This window comes from Diachasma alloeum, unplaced genomic scaffold (genome assembly GCF_001412515.2).
Source record: "Diachasma alloeum isolate Michigan unplaced genomic scaffold, Dall2.0 Dall_scaffold_00192, whole genome shotgun sequence".
NCBI classification, from domain to species: Eukaryota; Metazoa; Arthropoda; class Insecta; order Hymenoptera; family Braconidae; genus Diachasma; species Diachasma alloeum.
This window is the reverse complement of record NW_021680357.1, coordinates 1,896,389-1,911,894: the sequence shown is the minus strand read 5'-3', so window position 1 is coordinate 1,911,894 and position 15,506 is coordinate 1,896,389. Positions and strand designations below refer to the sequence as shown.

At 33.8% G+C, this 15,506-nt stretch overlaps 1 protein-coding gene across 2 annotated transcripts in view; it reads right to left on the bottom strand.

Moving 5' to 3' along the window:
- LOC107048399 (growth arrest-specific protein 2) overlaps positions 1-15,117 on the bottom strand; it is a 54,153-nt gene extending 39,036 nt beyond the window's left edge. For both annotated transcript variants that reach the window (XM_015271551.2, XM_015271548.1), the window contains exon 1: positions 14,850-15,117. The gene's annotated coding sequence lies outside the window, so the exon portion shown is untranslated. The remainder of the gene's footprint in view (positions 1-14,849) is intronic.
- Positions 15,118-15,506: the final 389 nt, after the last annotated feature.

Below are 15,506 nucleotides of genomic sequence, written 5' to 3'. Positions count from 1 at the left end.
GTGATTAACTTCCAGAGGGGTAGGGCCGTGAGTGACTAATGAGGTGAGAATAGTCGAACAGTCGAGTGATTCAGAATGAATCGATGAGTCTGACTGACCCGATGCCTTTCTATCCAACAGTTGCGGGCAGCTGAGAGCCCCAGCGAGCTTGCTTTCCAAATTCCATTGTACAACGAACAGCCAAATTACTAGGTGTTACTAAATACCCTGGGGCATGTGATGAGTCCATTGCATAAGCATAATTACAATTTTTCATTGGGCTTTACGCCCCGATTACGGCGATTGGATAATCACGGGATGGAGAATTTTTACTGCGAGGGGTTGGCGGCAATTTTTGGAGATATTCGCTATTTTATGAGGTGGAAAGTGCGGATGCGAGGATGGCGAGTGTGGATGAGGGGAGACGAGATATAAATAACGGATATTGAGCCACCCCCGTCGACGGAGTTAATCGAGCTCGACGCGCTGAGAGCTCGCGTATTCATGCAAAATGCTTGGGTGTGCATGGACTTCACTATTCCTGACGAATACGTGAGGATCTGATGTCACGGACTACAACGGTATCCAGACCGGCATTTTTTACCGATCGATTTGCGTGTTTGGTTTGTGGGAATTCAACGATTCCGATTGTATTGGAAAAAAGCGATTGGACTTCTTTGCAGATGGAAGAACGTAATTCGAGGAAGATTTAACTGCTTAGGAATAGAAGTGCCAGTTTTGCTACTGAATGGAAACTTCGGAATTGTTGAAACTTAAATTCTAGATTTTTTGGATTATTTCACATTACGATCCAGCCATTAGGTCGAAAAAAAATAAATCGTTGCCTACGGCCGGAATGACGAAAAAATATTAATATCATAAAATTTTGAGCCTCACCAAGCTCCAAACTTTCTCAACAACTGAAAAGGAGTAAATAAGAAAAAAAAATCATGGCCAGAGGAAATCACTGCAGTGCGAAATTAGTGCGCATCTACCTTGTGTTTTGAAATGCATCGGAGGAACTGGACCGCGTCTATAGTAAGTATGCTCCAAGCGACGAGCACGAGGCACTCCGTTGTGGTTTCCTATCATCGCGAATCAGGGAATCCAACAAACAACTTTCGAATAGACGGACCACCTCCTCCTGTTCACTGAAAAATCCTGAGACGAAATTGTAAAACTGAATTCCAGTCGGAATCCTCCAAAACTCTTTGATGTTAATCGAGAAAGGGTAATTAATTAATTACAAACTTTCGAAGTTATTAACATACTCATTCGTGTCCTCTTTTATTCATGAACCAACGAAACGTCTAACAATTGGTCATTTAAACCAATTACCCTTAATTCATTGCACCTCAATTCACCAGTTTTTCCATCAATCAAATGATCTCTTCGATCATCATCTTTCAACGAGGGACTGTGATTGAACGCACACCGGTAACTACTACATCTGACACCTTTTTGTAACGGCGTAGGACGATCATCGAACTGTTGCATCATCGTAACGGCAGAGGCGCGTAACATGCAAGTTAGTACCGGTATATAATACGTACAGTAATGTGCACATCCATTGAAAATCAACGGATCGAGGATTTTTATGAGTTTCTTGGGATATGTTATTCACTACCTTATTTGTACCTTAATGTGTAATCATAAATCGTCATCTATTCGTTTGAAACGAAGGAGAAAAAATTTTTCATTCTTCACTGAGAAAATCAAGTTTTAGTTTATACATTGAGAGAAAAACAGCAGAGCTCTCTAGTAAGTCTTACTTGTGCCAAAAAAAATTGTCTGCTAAAAATTATCAAAGTAAATTAAAGTAATTATTAAAGTATTTCTTTGTGTCAAACACTCGGAGATTTAGTTTTTCAAGAAAATTGTATTCTCTGTGCAAGGAAGAAATGTAATTTCCAGCGCTATACGGAGAGAAAAAATGATAGAAATTTTCCTTCTAGTTGGATGAATGTATATTTTCATCACGCTGTGCGAAAAAGTAACTTTTTAGGCATGCAAAATGTCCCTTTTCCACACATTGTGATGAAAAATATCGTTCGATACTCGTGGGAAAAGTGTTTTTTGGCTCGTGGGATTATATCACTTGCCTTCGGCTCCTGCTATAAACCTTCCACGAGCCAGAAAACTCTTTTTCATTGCTCAAGCCCAAAAAGGGCTCTTTTACCGACGGTAGTTAAGCATGAGAAGTAGGTCTTTTTACCGTTGAGCAGTATAAAAGTGAGAAATGCACTACTTAGGAGTGAAAAAGTGAGAATTGCACTCCTTAGGACTGAAAAACGTGTGGCGCCACCCCAGCGTTAATGTACCAAAATATAAAACTACATATAAAAACTGATAAATTCAGCCAGTGAATCCCCTTCATTATCTTCAAAATTGTTAAATTTTAAATTTGAAAATACACCTGAAAATTAAAATGAAAAATAAATTATTAAAAAATCTTAATTTTGATAATAATAATATTAGAAATATCATTTCATAGAAAATTTTTTATTGAAACTCTGAAATAAACTACAACGTAAACGCAAGAATANCACTCGTAACGAAATATACTATTTTGTGACTGCTGCTACGTTCAGCCCGTGTAGAAAAGTGCCTTTTCGTTTACTAGTAATTCTTTTTCGTTTCGAAATTCTATTCTGGAAGGGTAATTTTTGTACAGGGTGGACAAAAAATGTGTGACGATCGATAAAATTTCTAATATGTACGATAGATTTTACCCTGCTGTACGATAATGTTTATGCAAATAAAGTGATAATTTTTACCCGAATGATTGATAATTTTTTCCGGATTTCAGGATAATTTTTATTATTTTTTTCTCTCTGTGCACTTCTTCGTTATTCGATACTCTCATACGTACTTCGCTCCCGGCAAATGCTCATTTTATATGAAACGAGGAATAGTAGTTTGTCGTGTCGACTATTCAATAATCGCAGATAAAAAATTAATTCTTAAATGAAATAATAATAATAATAATGTGACAGAAATCTTGTAACTTAGGGACAAAAGATTTTTTGATAAACTTCCTTTTCTAAAAGATAATTTTATCCTGAAAAGGCACCGTCTTGCATGAATGATCCGCCTTTTCAGCCAAATATTTCGTTATTGTTGACATCAGAGCGATTATTCCTGTTTGAGACTTTTAAATTTCAACCAAACAATCATTTTTTTGGTAAATTTCAACTAACAATTTCGTTGGCACAAACAGGAATTGTTTGAGAACTTGTTCGTTTTCTCTCAGTGTAGTGTTAGTTTGTAATCTGCAATTTTTCAGGAGAAAATCCAGAGGATTCCGGATCGGAACGTCATTTCTTCTTACTGACATGTGTTCTAAATCCATGGAAAATCTGATAATTTATTTTTGATTGCAAAAGAGTAGTAGTTGAAGAGTTGGTTATGAATTATTACTGGACGTTTATACTCGTCTCTACATTATGTGTTTTTTTCGATTCTGTTTATAAGCGATTTTGTTTATAAGTGATTAACGATAAAAGATAGTAACGTAGTGTTGTATTCACCACAATTGTCACAAAGGCCGAAGTGAAACAATATTAAAAATTTTGGTTGAAATTGCCGGTAATTACATTTTTTAGGAATTTTTACAAGATTATCGTTCCACTGAAATTTCAAGAAATTTTGTCATTAAAAATTGAAGGTTTTATGGAAAAATGAATAGAAACTGTAATTTATTCTTGAATTTATAATTAATTGGTAAATGTATTCTTGAATTTATAATTAATTGAAACTTGAACGTAATTTGGTACTGAATATTAATGTTTTGATTAAAAATTCAAGAGAATTCGGAAATTCTCGTTTTCCTGATGCTCTACAATTTGTAATTCTATCGAATTGTCAGTAAAATCTGTAATTTTATGATTGTCTCCCCATAAATCGAATTTAATAGCCTCTCCTGACAATTACTAGTCTACCTTCCGTGAGATCCCAATCGTTTTTCAACAGTGAATCAAGCACTTGGATTATTCCGATTTTACCTTTTTCGGATGAAATACCTCAATTTTAGGAAGCATAGGTATTTAATTTCGAATTAAATAATGCTTTGAAATGAAGTAAAATGCCGGTAAAGTCGAGTAAAAAAATTTTTTTAATTCAACGCTAATACTTTCCAAAATCAGAACTTTTCCGTCGGATTTTCAGAATCATTGTCAATAATTTTGTTAGTAACTTGCTCATAAGTTGAATTTTAAGACTCCGGTTCCTAAAAAATTGGATATTTATTTCTAAAAACTAGAACCTTTTTTGGTCATTCTCTATTTGTCTCATTTTTATTTCTGTTTCATTGGTTTTTTGCGTCATTACAGAATTTTCTCAAAAAAAAATCACATAAAATTTCCATCAATTTGATATTTCCCAGAAATACTTTGCAAAACAAATATCCGAAGAAATGCATTTAATTTGATAATGATATTAACAAGAAATTAAAATATATCTAATAATTTATATCATCTATGTTTCATTGATTTTTCGCATCTACAGAGAATTTTCTTGAAAAAAAATTGCATAAAATTTTCACAAATTTTTAATTGTTCCCAGAAATATTTTGAAAAACAAATATCCAAAAAAATTCATTCAATTTGATAACAATATTATCAAGAGATTGAATTAATTTAGAATTGATTTCCTGATTAAAATTGTCAACAATCAATGAATGAAAATAGAAAAGTCTTGAGCAATTAAGAGATCACAAAAAGAATCCAATTAGACATTACAAACAGAGCGTGTTAATAATTTAATTACACTTCCGATCAATGTCTGAAAACTCTCAAATATTCCCCACAGAGGGAAAATGCAATTCCCGGGGGTTAATTAAACCAGGAAAAAACCCCTAGACACACAGATGGCCGACGAGTGGTTTTATCCCCCCCTGACCCCACTATATTAACACCCCATTCGTTGATGCCACACCAAGCAAGAGTAAGAGGAAAAACATCGTTTTTACTCAATCCTCTCTCTTTTTACTTTATGTGCAGAGTAATACGTCGTTAACAGTAATAAGATTGTAACAATAAGACAGTTTTGGAGCGTGACCATGAGAGATGCAAGTATTAGAGGCGATCCACTAATAGGAGGAAGGAGCTTTATACATTTGTGTATGAAAGTATATTTTTCATTGCCGATTCACTCTTAAAAATTGTGAGGAAACAAGGAGAAACGGAAGAGAAACATAAGAAAACTAATTATTGCGGTAATTAATATGTGAGGGATGCATTATTTTTGTTGCAGATAATGTTTGTAATATTCCTCAATTATTGAAAAAATTTTAGGAGATGATACGTAAGATGATATAAACGGGGATTATGGGCCCCCCGAACTCGATTTTTCCAGCTGGTGAGAAGACCGTTCTTAAACTATTAAAAAAAACGAATCAGTGGTTGATTGATCAATTCCGAAGACGGTGAATTTTGTCAAAAATTTTATAGTAAAAGAAAAAAGAAAAATTTCATGAAATAATTTCTTACTTGGTTCAAATAAGTAATTAACAAATAATTATTTATTTGATCGAAACAGTTATTGTTGCCTTCATGGAGAACATATGAGGATAGAAAATCTCAAACTTATGAGAATGCAATAAATTAAGTCATTTAGAATTTTTTCCGGAAAGCCATAGGAACTCACTTTTGGGTGGTACTGTCTTGAAATATACACTGTTAGAAATTTTTTGAAATTTAAGTAACAGATGAATTTGAATTTTCAGTATTCGGAACTTGAATTCAATTTCAGTCTAAATTGATCATGGAATTCCTGATTCATCTTGGAAATTTAATAAAATTAAATTTTTCATGGCAATGATCATTGAATTTTCAATGACAATTTGGATTTTGACACCTATCGCGAAAATTGAGGATTACATTCAATTGAATTTTTAAGAGATTAAAAATTCAGAAGAAAAGTTGCCTGAATTTTCACGATTTTCAGTAATTTTCATTGTCGTATGAACCTGAGAAATCAAATTTTATTGAATATTCAAGAAAATTGACTGATTTATCAATAACCAGGTCGATGGAAATTCTATGTAAATTATTCGTTGTTAAAAATTTCAAGATTTTTTGCTTGAAATATCAAGAGTAATTTTCTAACAGTGTACCTTAAGGAACTTCCGCAGTAAATTTTGGGGCTATAGAGTGGAGGCAAATATCAAAGGTTACGACACTCCGCTGCATCCTTTGAAAAAAAATAATGAAATGACGAAAAGTTCACGGGTGTATTGAAATTTCGTCGTTTGGGTTTCCTTGCACTTATTATTCATGATTAATCAATTCCAAATAATTTTTATTCCGAAATATTATTTCTCCGAATTTTTTAATGAATAAAAATTTTCATGAGAGATTTGATAATCACGCATTTTTGTTCGACGCAGTTGGTATTCTTGTGTCCCGATAAAATCCTATACTGTACTATAGAATCTATAATAGGGGAGGCTGGAGTAAAATGGACACTTTTGACTTTTTTTAAAATATTCATAACTCAGAAACAGATTTATCAGTTGAACTCAGTCTAAGCTCATCACAAAGAGGAATCATTGTTCTTTCAATTGAAAAATAAAATTACTCCATTTCATAAACAATTCAGCACGTCATGAACATTTTTAAAAAAGTCAAAAGTGTGCATTTTACCCCATCTTCCCCTACATGCCTTGGCGGATTTCACACGATGGCCTCGTTGGAAATTGAATTTGGAAAAAAATCATACTTCTCTTTCCTACATTTGTTTCTCATAATCAACTGATGGAAATTGTAAAAATTTTCAGAAACTTTTTTTCCTCGTCATGTAACCACTCTGTGAAAATGTTTTAAATGCAAAATCTCTAAGAACTCAAAGCGAAAAAATTACATAATTACGAAATAATCCGTTTCAAGAATGATAAGCTCATTTCACGGGTCTGACCTCATCAGAATTTTATCGACTTCAATTCCACCCAGCGATATGCATCATAATTCGCTCCATTACGAAACGTTAATACGATCTGCTAAAACGTATAAAATGTACACCTTAAAAAAAATGTGTCCACTGTCAGTGGGAATGCGGGCCATTGTCCGAGGCCTTACAAACACAGTAATGATTTTATGTCATTCGTTTTAAATCCACGGAACGTGAAATAACACGTCTGGTGCAGTATATCGGGCTTCTCGCATTCGGCGCCACTTGCAGGAGCACTTGAGAGATAAAAATGTTATTATTTTCCATGAGTGCTTACGCCCAACTCTGTATCAATCCGGGGGGACTTTACGACTGTTTAAGAGGCCATTATGGTAATAAGATTACGAGTGGCAGTATTAAAAAAAAATTGGGACAACTCAATCCGCTAGATAAAGACATATAAATTATTTGAATAAACTTTAAAACTTACTGTTAAAAATTTTTGTCTGAAATTTTTGATACACTTTTGAGAAACTTTTATCGAATTTAATTATCACTGACATTTCAAGGAATTTCGTCATTCCAAATTCAGAATTTCATGGAAAAATCAAAGACAACTACAAATTTCATTTTCATTTTTCCCTGAAAATGAATAGAAAACCGGAAAATTCTGATAAATATATTCTTGAATTTTTGGGAGAGTGACACTGAATGCGATTTAGGGGAAAAAATCATGAAATTCCACATTTCACTGAAAATTCAATGTAATTTGGCACTGAATATGCATGTTAGATTGGAAATTTGAATGAATTAAGGAATTCTCGTCTTTATGCTGCTTAAAATTCTGAAATTTTACTGAATTTTCAGTGAAACCTAAAATTTCATGGTTTTTTCCCCCCTAATTCGCATTCTGTGTCACTGTCCTGAAAATTAGTAGTCAACTGGCCGCGAAATTTCATTTTTCTCTAACAGCGTATCATATTTTTTTGTTTTTTCAGTTTCACTTGGATAAGAAGGGTTGAGGAAGGATATCCCACGAGGGGATCGATTCCATTTTACATTTAACAGGAAGTGTTACAATAATGAGGAAAGGAAATTCCTCTGCAGAATAAATTGCTAGTGGGTCTCTTCGGATGCGAGAGGAGTAGCGAAAATCAGATGGGATACTTTCTTGTAGCTTTTAGTCAGTTTTCTTTATGCAACTTCTCTATCACCAGAATTTTTCAAGTGTCTGGCAATTTAAGGATATCGAAGTACTTCGTCGTTCACGTTAGCAATTTTTTTTCCAGCAAGATTTCAGTTTTAGTGAAAATCTTGCCATTCCCATAATTTTTCCGATTTTTCATTGTTGAATACATTTTTTGTGAAACAAAAATCGTTTTCACGAAAAAATGTTCGGAAACTAAAGTCGATACTGCACCTAAAAATACTTTTGGTACTATTTTATAAACTCTAAAGAGTATCCCCAAAAAAATTGCCTGAACTACTTGGATATCCTTACGGAAACGTTTACCTGAATTTTTACGATTTCCGTTGATTTTCACAGAATAATTCATCTGCATTTTACAGTTTTCATTAATTTTTTGATCGAATTGTAAATTTTCAATGCTGAAATTCCTTAAAACTTCATGGCAACCGTCACTTGATAACAATTTTCGTAAAGCTCACCGGAATTTTAATCCAAAATTCACGTTGAACTCATACCGAACCGTTTTTCGTAAATATATGGAAATCTAATGGGAATGGTAGAATTTTCATGAAGCTTTCTTGTACGCTGTTGGAAATTTTTTTTAATTTCATGGGAAATATGATCGTTATTCTCATGAGAGTGACATTGAATCGGATTTAGAGGGAAAAGGGTTATGAAATTTCCAGTTCTAGATAGAATTCAAAAAAATTCAAAAGTTTTCAGTGGGAGTGAGATGGAAATTTCACAACTCCATTGAATTTTCAATGGAATATGAATATTCAGAAACACAATGACCTGAATTTTCAATTTTTCCCTGAATTTTCCTGATTTTTCTACATTTTCACGGAATAATTGAACTGAAAATTCAAGTATTTTATTGATTTTCAGATCATTCGGACAGAAAATCAATGGAATATTTGACTTTTCAAGCGCAATATTTCCTAAAATTTCAGTGGAAATTAAACACGATAGAAATTTCCAGAATTTGGCACGGAAAATTCAGACGAAAATTTTTAACAGTGTTGTGTACAATTTCCTCAAAAACACAGATCCTTATAAAAATATTCAATTTCCCTTGCGTTGGAGGTTGATTTATGTCGTTTTTTCACTCAATTGCTGGACTTAATTACTCATGCGGCAGTTTTCAACAAAAAATTTGAATACATTTCAAACCAAGTCACGATTGAATAACTTCGCTTGAACCAAAAAAAGTTGAACGACTGAATGAAGAAATGCCCAGCGACATTTTCTGATTGTTGAAAAAATGTTATCAAAACTGGACTGATTAGTTTTTCCTACAGACGATTAGATCACGGAGACCCCATCGACATTCCCTGAAAACCTACGCTAATGAAATGTCATTTCAATAATTGCTCTTTAACTGCCCCGAGGTGATTTTCCTAATTACACAACTGGATTACGAATCCTCATACCTGAAGAACTCATCGGTTTCGCATTTGGCAATGCACTTCGAAAAGAACGGAATTTGGATACATTACCGAATTCAGCAGACGAAGGCTCCAGAATTGATCATTCAGGCACGGAAAAAATTTGATAACAAGACGTAGCGGATTGGCTAGACAATTCTATTGTATTTCTATTCAACTTTCTGTTAGTTTTTGCCCGGTTCTATTGAAATGTTCAATATAAAATATTCTGTAGAAAAAGTCAATAAAATTCGATCTTTCATCGAACCATTTTCATCGAAGGATGAAATGCTAACAAAATGATTGAAAAATCTCAAAGTAATTTAAGTGTTATCTGGAGTTTAAAATGTTTTAAATGTTTTCACACTGTCCGTACAATAAAAATTCGAATATTTTTAATGAAAATTCTTCAATTCAACAGTGAAAAAATATGAAACATTCGTTCTTAGGAACGGATGATAAAAAATGGTGGAAACGTTCGGACACCTCATTTTATTCGTCATGGAATCGATTTCTCGGAACATTCAGAATTTAACTAAAGTGATCATGAATAGGAGGATGGTCACGTATATATCGCACGATCCCGACTTTTAAAATGTTTTCTAGCGCTTTAAAATGAATAATCGCGTTCGAATTGAAAAGAAAAAAGGACGAAAAAATCAACAATAAAATTATTGCCAAATGAGTCATAATTTAGTGTAAAATTAGACTTAAATGAAGTAAAAAGTCTTGTTACCAACCGCAATTGTCGAAAAGGATTTCAACAAAACATAAAAAATTGTCGATTTAATTGGATGTATTGAAATTTCAGCGGTTGATAAATATCTCAAAATTGAAACAGAAAAAACTGCACAAATTTCGTGAATGTATTCTCTACAGCTCTCATTCCACTGTGGGAATACGGTTCATACACCCAGAAAAATAATTTATTCGAATCAAAGAAAGTTTATTTGAATCAAATAAGTAAGTGTACTTCAATAGTATGGAATTATCTAAATTAAATAGATTTTTTATTTGATCTAATATTTCTTATTTGACTAATAATTCATTATCGCACCGGGATTGAAATGGACTCAAAAGAAAAATTGAATGAGAAAAATGTATTAATTATCAGGGGAGAATAAGGCGAAATGAAACATAATTTTGAATTTGTTTCACAAAACGCATGAAAGTGATTGTTTTAAAATAAAAAAAATCTTCATTTGGAAACGAATGAAAATAATATCAATAATAATAGTAATAATAATAATAATAATAATAATGAAATGAATTGATTGTTTTCTCGAATTTAATAATAATTTTATTTAAAATTAATCAATTCTTTATTTGATACAATTAAATTCTTCCTTTTGAAACAAGCAAATAATGTCAAATAAAGATCTTTATTTGATTTCAATGAACCATTTTTTTGAGTGTAGGAAAATCCCCTTATATTCCTTCAGATTCAAGGATATTTATAAAAAAATCACTTTCAAATTCAATTGAGTCATTTAAATTCACCTCTCATCCACTAATTAATCAAAAAACCTATCCAGCAGATTCGTTTACACTCATAACCCTATAGTTCAGCATCAATTACTTGAATGTAATCGTTGAACTGTTTATTTATTGTTGCATGTCTATTCGTTGAAAACCCCCGTCCCTCCAAAAAATGGGACAAACGTCATCTTGTCAAATTAAAAATAGAAAACTGCATTTCTCGTGTGTCTAACCCACCACATTCCGTCCAGGAGACGTCCCGAAAGACAAAGAACAACAGATGATGGAGATCTCTTCCTGTTCTGCCACATCTCCCTAATTCCTTCGTAAACACTTTTTCCAAAAACAATTTCCAAATTTCGTAATTAATGGTGTCATGTGGATCTCCGACATGATATCCTTTCTTTTTAGTTATCAACAGCATTAAATACGAGCAGTGTTGACAGTCTCAATGTATCTAGCCTGATAATCATCGAGAAATTGAATAAACAATAAGCCTCAGACGTGGGCTTTCACGGTGTTACGAAAAATGGCCTGTTGTTTATTCTCCATCATGTAAAACCAGATGATAGAATCAATGATAAAACGATGATGTCTCATGTTTTGGAAACAATTATTCAGAAAAATTATGTCATTTTTTGGATAAAATCATTTACCGAAATTATAAATTTTGTACACAATTCTAATTCTAACTTTGACGAGTGGAAGCAATTAATCCATCAAAACCTTTCTTCAATTATTTTTTTCAAACAATAGTCGCTCGTTTGACTACACTGAGAGAAAAACAAACACGTTGTCAAACAAATCTTGTTTGGGCCAACAAAACCGCTAGTTGAAAATTGCCAAAAAAGAATTTGTTTAGTTCGAATTTGAAAGTCTCAAACATGAATAATTATTCTGCTTTCGACAGCAACGAAATATTTGGCTCAAGAGGCGGATAATTCACAACGGACGGTGCCTTTTCAGGATGAAAATATCTCATATAGATGAAAATTTATCAACAAATATTTTGTCCCTAAGTTACAAGATTGCTATCATATCATTACTATTGTTTCATTTAAGGGTTCATTTCTTGTCTGTGATTATTAGACAGCTGAAACGAGAAACTACTATCCCTTGTTTCGCATAAAACAAAGATTTTTCGGGAGTAAAAATACATATGGGAGTATCGAATAACGAAGTAGTGCTAGAAATGCAATTTTTTTTTAACTACTAAATCTATTTTCGCAACGAAAATTTTTCACTCTCTGCATGTTTGGCACAAAAAAATCCTATTTTGATAATTTTCAAAAAACTATTTTCTTGGCACAAGTAAGACTTGTTTGAGAACTTTGTCGTTTTTCTTTCACTGTAGGGTGACTCAACATGATGCGCCACTTCGGTAAGCATAGTTTTCATATTCGACATAGAATTCTTATTTATTTTTTTCTGATTGTTTGCTGTTTCTTTCTAGATTTTAACTTCGAGAAGTTCATTTTCTCATAAGACTTTGCATAAAATTTCAGCACTTCTGGATTAATTGTTGTCAATAATATTAGATTGCCGATTAAGCGCAAACTCAATCAAAATGTTCCTATTTATATTAACTCTCATTTAGAATTTATTTCAGATTGTAATTTTCAAAAGTCAAGTTATGTTTATACCATTTTGAAGGGAAGCTAACGAAATGTGAAGGCCTACGAGGGTATGAATATGACTGAACAAATAAATACACAACTATAACCCAATAATACTAATTAACAGCCACCAGTTGAGATTTTAATTCCAACATTTACTTGTATTAGGAAAAGTCAAAGTACCTCTCAGGGGGGGAAATTAGAAAAACGGTAATATCTCGAAAACTTTGTATGAAAGGGTGTTCATATTTCGATCGATTTTGTTAGGGGTACGAGTCTATTATATCCGACTGAAGGCATGCAACGGTTACTTTTTGCGTTATTAGTCTATTTCATTTTTTTCCTACCAATTCCATTGGAAGTGAGCTTCCGAATGGATTCGTAACGATTCCCGGTCCTTATGACAGGCATGTAGACATGTTTACAGAAAGATATTCAATCTTTTAATGAAACAGATTAATGCAAAAGATTAAGTAAGATAATCAATAAAGATATTTAATCTTTTAATGAAAAAGATTCATACATTCGATCCGAAATTGCTGGGCCGTTTGAACCCATCCAGAATACCAACCTTCAATATTGTAAGAGCTATAATGATACCAAATTTCAAATTGCTATTTTCATTTTTTCTCAAAGTATCGTGCGTACAAGATTTTTCACCAAAAACGGAAAAACGGCAATATCTCCAAACTGTGTATTAAAAAATCGATATGAAGCTGAAACTAACAGAATATTCATCAGTGGAAAATTCAATATAGAACGTACTTGGGTGTAGGAGAGTCAAATAATCATATGTACAAGTGTTTTTCAAGTGCGAAAGAGTTTGTACATTACTTAAAAACAATTGTACATCCCTAGATTTACTTAAGACAAATCTTCTGCTGTTGAATCTTTGGCTAGTTTCAGCTTCATAGAGTCTATATATTCTAATTGACTTACATGGAGGCCATCGAAACGAGTATTTTGAGAAAAAATGTGGAAATCGGTGCAGTAGTTTTTGAGATATTGAGGAAAATCAAAATTTAAACAAGTTGTTGTGTCTTAAGAACTACTAGGCCGATTGGACTGAAACAATGCGCCAAAATTGAGCTCAATAATAGCTACAATGAGCCAAAATTTCAGATTTTTATCTACAATTTCGCCGTATTTATATTGAATTTTCTAAAAATTAATCACCAAAAATCCAGTTGTCGGATACATACATACAGCCATGACCGTAAAAACATCATTTCTTCACGTTTCATAACATTCTAGACCATTTGCAATTAAAATTAGAAAATCGAAAAATCGGCCAAAAATAAGGCTTCACCCTGAAACTAGCGGCCGTATCCAGCGGCCGATGGTCCCGGGGACATTGAGAATTCAAGTGCAACTATTCCTTAATTTTCAAAGAAATGCAAACAGTGTGTATCGATGGCATTCTACACAATTTTCAGGCAAACCTAGGATAAACGGGTTAATTGCTGGACGGTTAAGGGAAATTTGAGTTTCGTGGTAGGATCTAAAATAAAAGAATCACTCAAATGGGGATATGATGGCTTCCATATCTTCCAGAATGTTTTAATTAGCAGAAAAAAATGATTTGAAGTGAAAATAACAAAACAAAGAATAATTAAATGAAAAAATAGTTGAATGCAGCCGAAACCCCCAATTTCTGAACGACTGGGTCATATTTTTTTTTATTTATTAAATATCAATCAATAGAAAAAATAAGTGATTCATTTTCATTTTATTTATGGAATAAGGGAGGATGGGGTACAATGGGCACTTTGGACTTTTTTAAAATTACTCATGACTCAGAAATAAATATAGCAATTGAGCTCAGTTTAGGCTCATCACAGAGGCAAAGAATTGTTCTTTGCATTGAAAAAAAAAAATTATTAAATTTCAGCAACATTTCAAGCTGTCATTAACATTTTTAAAAAAGTCAAAAGTGTCCATTTTACCCCAACCTCCCCTAGTCGATGCAAGTTCAAATCGTCTGAAATTGACCTGTTTACCCCAGATAATCGAATCCAACGATGACAAAGCATCCGTTCAAAGCGAAAATTTCCCAAAATTCGCAAGGACGAACGTACATTTCCCAAAGACCCCATTACATATCTTCAAGTTTGATGACCCTCTGCATCATCTCCACGTAAATTAAAAAATCACCACTAAACCCACTACCGACGAGTCTCCATTCGCCCACAAAGCGTAATTTTCATTAAAAAATCCCAGGCGATTCGAAAAAAACAAATAAAATAAAATCTGAAATCTCCCAAGACTCACCTCATCCCTCTATTCCACCATCGCCGGCCGCGTCACCAAAAAAATCCACAAAAACACCCGAAATCACCCATCACAACCCTTTGACAACTCTGAGTGCACCCGTACGTATCGGCTAACCAGTCGCAACTGTCTCGCTGAGAAGCTCACCGTATTTTAATCCCTCTCCTAGGGTTCTCTCTTTTGAAAGCGAACGGATGAGCGAAGTAACAAGGGGGGCCACGCGCGCGCTTGCTTTATAACTCGACAATCGACGCGTGCACTGCGCCGTGTCGCGCCGAACTCACGACTGGAAAACTTCGGCCTCTACTCTGTAGACTCTTTCCCGTTTGCATCCTGGGAATTCAACTTCTTTTCAACGAAGGAAAAAACCCCTCGATTAATCTGTCCCCCTCGCACTCCTGCGTCGCTCGCAGGCGCCATCTCTCCTGTATCCCCTCTCCTTTCTTTTTTCCCCCACCCGATCAACGGGACGACCACGTGCACCGGCCGGCACTGACCATCCATGGGGAATAAAAGAAAATAAAATGGGAGAGAGCAAAAAATAGGGAACACACCCAGAAGCATGTGCACACCCCTTGCTAATCACCATAATGCACGTGTCTTGTTTGATTGGTGGAATTAAAAGTCGAAGAGGGCAGAGGTTGAGGGAGTGACATG